We start from the raw sequence: 7,968 nt of genomic DNA on the forward strand, positions 1-7,968 counted from the left end.
GCAGAACCACGGAAGGCTACCGAGAGAGGTCGGTTTTGCTTCAAGATGAACTATCCAATAGTCAGGGCAGCTGTGTAGGTAGTGAGTGCCCCACCTGGGGAGGTAGTCAAGGACAGGCAGGGATAGAGAGTGGTGTGTCTAGGAGTACAGAGCCATGCCTCAGGAGAAGAAGTGGCTGAAGACACTTTGAGGTCTTTTGAAACTCTGGGAATTTCCATATCTAACATTACTGACCAGCCCATGTGGGACTGGGGGGATAAATTAAGAAAGGGAAGGGGCAGGTTATGATGGCCAGACTGGGAACCACAGACCCCCAGGGAGACAGAAGCAGGCTCCTAGCCCTTGGTCTTCCAACAAAACTGCTGTTTCTCTCTCTCCCCTTCCTTCCTTCCTTCCTTCTTTCCTTCCTTCTCTCTCTCATCACCCTCTCCTTCCCTCCTTCCCTCTCTCCCTTCCTCCCCCACTCCCTCCCTCTCTGTCTCTCTTTCCTTTTCTTTTCTTTCTTCCGACAGGGTCTTGCTCTGTCGCCCAGGCTGGAGTGCAGTTGTGTGGTCACAGCTCACTGCAGCCTCAACCACCCAGGCTCAAGCAATCCTCCCACCTCAGCCTCCTGAGTAGCCGTAGTGAGACTACAGGTGCACTCCATCATGACTGGCTAATTTTTGTATTTTTTGTAGAGACAGGGTTTTGCCATGTTGCCCAGGCTGGTCTCAAACTCTTGGGCTCAAATCTTCCTTCCACCTTGGCCTCCCAAAGTGCCGGGATTACAGGTGTGAACCACCACACCTGGCCTCACTCTCATGACCCCTCATGGGGTCTTGCCATGTTACCCAGGCAGGTCTTGAACACAAGTGATCCTCCTGACTCAGCCTCCCTAAGTGTTGGAATTGCAGACCTGAGCCACCGTGCCCGGTGCACTATTGTTTCTTGAAATTCAAATACGCTTCTTTCTTTTTCAGTCATTTGTAAATGTCTGGTAACCTTTCATAATGTTATTAATAATAATATTTCTAATAACTGGTAATCAATAACTGTACTCTCTGTAGCATTAACTGCATGCTTACTGAGAAAGGATGTACTCTAGGCCAGGCATGGTGGCTCACGCCTGTCATTCCAGCACTTTGGGAGGCTGAGGTGGGTGGATCACTTGAGGTCAGGAGTTTGAGACCAGCCTGGCCAACATGGTGAAACCCCATCTCTACTAAAAATATAAAAATTAGCCAAGTGTGGTGGCACGTGCCTATAATCTCAGCTATTCGAGAGGATGAGGCATGAGAATCGCTTGAACGTGAGACGCAGAGGTTTCAGTGAGCTGAGATCATGCCACTGCACTCCAGCCTGGGTGACAGAGCCAGAAGCTGTCTCAAAAACAACAACAACAACAACAAAAACAACAAAGAAAGAAAGGAAAGGAGAGGGAGAGGAAAAAGGAAAGAAAGGCTATATTCTAAGTGCTTATGTGTATAAATGTGTGTAATTGACATGGCAGTCCTATGAGAAGGGTGTTTATTTGTGCTATCACTCTTGTTTTAGAGATGAGGACACTGAGGCTCAGAGGGCCGACATGCCAAGCCCCAGGGCACAGGAAGGCAGGCCTCTGCTTCCACCTCACATCCCCCAGTGCCTCTGGAAACCGCAGCCTGTGGAGGGCCTGAGGTCGCTTATCACCTGTCTCTGCAGCTCATCCTCAGCAAAGACTGAGGGTCCTTGATGCTGTCCGGGTCCTTGATGCTGTCCCCATCCTTATGCCAGGTCTCATCTCAGAGGCAGGCTCAGGAAGGGAGCTGGGAGATGCCGGCAGAGGGCCCAGGAGAGGCACACTGCCCACCAGCTAGGAGCTGCTTCTGACCTCGCTGGCCGATGGCCGGGGACCCTGGCCCCTCCCAACCCCAGGGACACAAAGCAGAAGATCCCAGAATGGGGATGGGGAGAGAGGACCATCTTGTTCAACTTCCTTATTCTATACCAGGAAAACAGGCATAGGAGAAGGGAAGAGATACCTCAAGGTCAACGCCAAGTCCAGCAGCTGCTGCTCTCCTGAGTCCTCCACGTGGACTTCTTCTGCGTTCCCACATCTCATTCCTCCAATTTTTTTTTAAATTGTTAGTAGTAGCATAATACTAAGAAAGCACTATTCAGAGGAACAAGAAGACCCACCGTGTGCGGAACGGTCACTGTGCACCAGGCAACGTGACCCGCAATTTTCTCTCCTGTAAAACGGGGATGAGAACAGGGCCTCCCCTGCTGACTCATGGGAAGAGGTTAAGATCAAAGGTGACAGTGGACATGAATCAGCATTTTATAAACCACAAGACATTGTCACCATGGCTATCTTTGGTTTTTATTATTTATTTTTTAATTTTTTAATTTTTATTTTTTGAGAGCAGGGTCTCACTCTGTTACCCAGGCTGCAGTGCAGTGGCGCAATCATGGCTCTCTGCAGGCTCAAATCCTGGGCTCAAGCAATCCTCCACTCAGCCTCCTGAGTAGGTGGGACTATAGGTGTGTGCCACCTTGCTATTAAATTACCTGGCTATGGCCGGGCACAGTGGCTCACACCTGTAATCCCAACACTTTGGGAGGCTGAGGCGGGTGGATCACTTGAGGTCAGGAGTTCAAGACCAGCCTGGCCAACCCCGTCTCTACTGAAAATACAAAAATTAGCTGGGCATGGTGGCACATGCCTGTAATCTCAGCTGCTAGAGAGGCTGAGACACAAGAATTGCTTGAACTTGGGAGGCAGAGGTTGCAGTGGGTCGAGATTGCCCCACTGCACTCCAGCCTGGGTGACAGAGCGGGACCCTGTCTCCAAAACAAAAAATAAAATAAATAAATAAATAAATAAATAAATTACCTAGTTAACTGAAAAAAATTTTTTGTGAAGACGGTCTCAGCCGGGCGTGGTGGTTCATGCCTGTAATCCCAGAACTTTGGGAGGCTGAGGCGGGTGGATCACCTGACGTCAGGAGTTCGAGCCAGCCTGACCAACATGGTGAAACCCCGTCTCTACTAAAAATACAAAAATTAGCTGGGCATGGTGGCGGGCGCCTGTAATCCCAGCTACTTGAGAGGCTGAGGCAGGAGAATCGCTTGAACCCTGGAGGCTGAGGTTGCAGCCGAGATCGCACCTCTGCACTCCACCCTGGGCAACAAGAGTGAAACTCTGTCTCAAAAAAAAAAAAGACAGGGTCTCAAGTATATTGCTCAGGCTGGTCTTGAACTCAAGCAATCTGGCTTGGCCTCCCAAAGTGCTCGGACGACAGGCATGAGCCACCTTGCCCAGCCCCGTGGTTAGCTTTGAATCCTGGGCATAGAAGCTAGAAGTAAGCTCCTACCAGGGAAACCAGGTGGCATTTAGGGCCCAGAAACAATCAGTTCTTCCAGGTTAGATCCTCCCTGGGAAAGCACATAGGGCCATTTACTCATTTGCTCATGGTCCACCTGAAAATCCTGCGTACAGCACCTGCTATGTGCAGCAGCTCAGCCCCGAGGCTTTGAGTGTAGGTTCTGGACCGAGCCCTCTCTGGGTTGGGTTCAAGTCTTGGCTTTACCACTTCCCAGCTAACCATAGTCTTCCTTCTCGAAGGCTCGGGGTCTGGGTTAGGATGCTGGCCCAGCTGCTGTAGCAGAACCTGAGTAACAGTGGCTACAGGAGACAGGAGCTGATTTCTCTCATTTCAGAGGTTTTCCTCCTTTCAGTCTAGGGGATGGGAGGCTGCCCTGGGAGCCGGTCCAGGGCCCAGGCTCCTTCTATCTCTCTCATCCCTGGAGGATTGCTTCTGTCCACAAGCTTGAAGATGGCTGCCCCTCTCCCTCCCCATTCTCTGTGAGTGTGTGTTTGGGGAACCAAAGGGGTGGAAGCTACCAATTTCTTTTACTGGCTGGCAGGAAGGTGCATAGCTCATTGCTTGTGTTTCATTGGCCAGAGCTGATCATATGACCACACCTAGCTGCAAGGGAGGCTGGGAAAGGTAGTACTTAGCCTGGCAGTCATGTGCCTCATTACAACCTGGGAGAGGGCCATTCTGTTACCAAAGGGGAGGTGGCAAAATGGGTACTGGGCAACAGCCAGCAGCACAGCATGTGTCCCACAGGATTCATGGGGATCTTTCGGGAAGCACCTAGCACAGGCCAGGTGCGTGGTGGGTGCTCAGGGAACAGGAGCTGGTGTTGATGTTGCAGGTGAGTGCCTGCACTTTCCCAAGGGAGGCTGCAAGCGAAGCCCTGGAACTGCTCTGGCTGCTTTTTTGGGGGTCTCCACCCCACGCCCCACACCCTCTAGGTGATGAGGAGAAGCACCAAGAAACAGCAACTCCCAGCCCGTCCCCTTGGGGCCTCACAGCCCAGTGTAGCGAAGACCTCCGAGTTCTGCCCTCCTTTCAAAGAAAGAACAGGAAAGCAGCCTTGTCTTCAGGGCTTGTAGCCCAGGAAGAGACAAGAGTGACATTGGGGGCCTTGCACCCCCACCCCACGGCTGCCTCCAGGGACCATGGCAACGTCTGCCTCCAGTGGGGAGTGGTGGGGTTCTGCCTGGAGGCTCAGGCAGGCGTCTGTGTTCCACCCCTTCCTAAGGCAGTGCCAGCCAATTTGGGCTCAGAAATGTCCTCTCTCTAAATTTTCCCCTCTGCACCTGAAGCTCCCACAGCCCAAGGAGAACTGGTGGGTGACAGGAAGAGGAAGTATGACCTCCAGTGCACACAGTATCCCAGCAGGGCCAGCTCACCCAGGAGCTGAGAGGGAGGGTCTCTCTGCTCTGTAGACACTGGGTTCAGGATCAGGAGCTGAGACCCCAGATCAGATGGACCAAGACCGTGGCTCTTCCTCTTAGCAGCTGTGTGAGTCTCCGTTATAGTGGGAATGATATGGGGAACCACGTCTCCATCTTATTGTAAAGATTTATAAAATAACCCGTGCAAGGTACTTGTGGGGAGAAATGGCTCAAAGGACAGTGCCTGCTCCAATCACGACTATGACTATTGTTTTTCTAATCCATGCCACAGACCTTGACTTTCTGCCTCCCACGCACACCTCCCAGCAGGCAACGCCCTCCCGTCTGGCAGTTTACACTCTAGGCCTTTTCTGAGCCCCTAAGACTGGGCGGGTCCCCTGCACGCCCTACGCACTCTGGCTTTCTCCTTCCCAACACTTTCAAAATCATGATGAAGTCATTATTTGGCTGGAGTGCTGCCCTCCAGGCAAGGAATCTCGTGACAGCAGGGACTGTGATTCTTTCATTCGTTGCCATAGAACTCGTGCCCGGTGAAGGGCGGCGTGGTGTGGTGAGGATTCACGGTGAATGCTGCAGAATGGGTCCTTCATTCGCTTAGCCATTCATTCATTTACCCAGGGCTAGAGGAATTTGACTCTCCACCTCCGTCATTTACTTTCTGGGTGACCTAGAGAAGCATCCTTCTTCTCTTAGCCTCAGTTGCCTCATCTGTAAAATGGGGCTAGCGTGGCCCTCACAGAGAATGGCAAGGAGTCATTGAGATAATGGGGCTATGACACACAGATATTTTGAGCACCTGGCATCTAGCAGTTGTTCAATAGCCACTGGCTGTAGTAAGAGTCTTATTTGGGCAATTGTTACTGTTATTGTTCTCCCTGAAACTACAACAGGAGTTTGCTCTGCCCTTTCATGTCAAAATCCACTAGACTGACCCACACTGCCTGACTACTGGAAAGGCCAGGAATGGCTGATAAAAGTTCTTTCCTTCCTCCCTTCCTCCTTTTTCTTTCTTTCTTTTTTTTTTTTTTTTTTTTTGAGACAGAGTTTCACTCTGTCGCCCAGGCTGGAGTGCAATGGTGTGATCCAGCTCACTGCAACCACCGCCTCTCAGGTTCAAGCAGTTCTCCTGCCTCAGCCTCCCAAGTAGCTGGGATTACAGGCATTCGCCACAATACCCAGCTACTTTTTTGTATTTAGTAGAGATGGGGTTTCACCATGTAGGTCAGGCTAGTCTCGAACTCCTGACCTCAGGTGATCCATGCGCCTTGGCCTCTGAAAATGCTGGGATTACAGGCGTGAGCCACTGTGCCCAGCCAAGCTAATATTTTTTTTTAAATGTTTTGTAGAGGCAGGGGTCTTGCTATGTTGCCCAGCCTGGCCTTGAAATCCTGGCCTCAGGCAATCCTCCCAAAGTGCTGGGATTCAGCATGAGCCACTGAGTCATTCATTCATGCATGCATGCACACAGTGAATCCACATTTTCCGAGCGCCCCCCAGGGGCTGGGCCCAAGACTAGGTGCTGGTGGTTGCAGGCATATAGGAGGGTCCTGGACTGAGGGGAAGCCATCAGTTTATCCTCTGTGCAAAGGGAAGTAGCTGAGCCCTCTGCCCGCATCCTGTCACCCCCATCCCCCCATCGGCTGGTCCATCTGTGTCCTTTTCCTGAACCTCTTTCATCCTGGCCTGGGCAGGGGGCTCGGCACCCCCACCCCTCCCTGCAGCCATTTCCTGCCCTCCTGTCATCTGCTTCCTTTGATCCTTTTGTTGGAAGACTCTTGGAAGCCTCTGAGCTGTTGGCAACCCCGTCTGCTGGGCTGGGGCTGGTGACCCTACAGGGGCTGTGCCCAAAGTGGGCTTCTCTTGGAATCCTGCTCTGGGAGGCAGATGGATTCTGACCACATTTGTTCATTCGCTCATTCACTTATTCATTCACAGGTTCCAGGCTCTATGCTGGGCCCAGGGGCCACAAAGTAAGCAAGACAGCCATGGACCCTGCCCTCATGGAACTCCAGCCCAAGGAACGGCGGCTCATCCCATGCCAAGGGGCTTCTCTCAAAATTCCCACAGCAGTAGCGATCTAAAGGACCTGGGCAGGGGCACTGGAATTCAAGTCCCAGCCTCTGGCGAGTGTCTTTACTCTTGAGCCCCAGTTCCATACGTGGGTACTTGCGGAGGGACTGGACCCCATATTCCCTAAGGCCTTCCAAGCTCAAAAACTGTGAGAAGATGCGGTGTGGCCAGGACGCTGCTAGAGTGAGCTTCCTGGATGCAGGAAGGGGGCTCTGGGCCCAGCAGAGAGGCAGGGTGAGGAGGCCAGAAGTATAGGGGGCCCAGTTTGACGGGAGATGGAATACACATTGTCATTTTGATTTTTTTCTTTTTTATTTAATACTGTTGATGCAACAGTAAGAATACACATTGTTGATCAGAAAATGAATAGAGCCTTATCCCCAAAGACAACAAGCCTCTTCTCTTTATCTTGTATGGGGCCTCCACAACCGGCTCAGGACAGGAGTTCAGTCCATGCTGGGAAGGGGCTACCATTTATTGAGCACTTACTATGTGCTAGGGATGCTGGGCTGAGCTCTTCATGTCAGGCATGAATCCATGGAATCCCCACTCTGGCCCTATGAAGCAGGTGCAATCATTCTTCCCATTTTACAGATGAGAACAGGGAGGCACGGAGAGATGAAGATTGCCCAGAGTCCCACAGCTTGCAGATGCCACAGCTGGGTTTTGAACCCTGTTTGCCTGGCTTCAGCCCCCACACTGTTCTGTCCCCTGGTGACTGAATGGGGGGACCTCCAGGCATCAGGACGCTGGGCTACACAAGGTAGCAGACCTGCCCTTTCTGGGGTCTGCCTCAGTAGTTCCAGTCGGGTGGCTGGGTGGTTCACCCCCTTTCCCTCAGAGGGTGGAAAACAGTCAGAGAAGACAGCAGGAGGCCCACCTGCCACAGGAAGTCCTTCAGAGGACAGCAGTAGGGACTCCTAGAATGGCTTCTCCACCCACCCTCCAGGGCTCCTGGAGTCCCAGCAAGGCTGGCACCAGCTCCCTCAAGCCATTTTAGGAATTGCCAGTGGCTGAGCTTCTCCTAGTTCTTGGTGTGATGGACTCCTATAGAGCTCTCAACACCCTGCTCAGGTGCCCCTCAACCTCCCTAGGATGACTCGATCCCTCCTCTCTCAATGCCCTCCTCTGCATCTGATACCCTTTCCTATACACACTGCGACTTGTAC

The sequence above is a fragment of the Pan paniscus genome, chromosome 11, assembly GCF_029289425.2.
Source record: "Pan paniscus chromosome 11, NHGRI_mPanPan1-v2.0_pri, whole genome shotgun sequence".
NCBI lineage: Eukaryota > Metazoa > Chordata > Mammalia > Primates > Hominidae > Pan > Pan paniscus.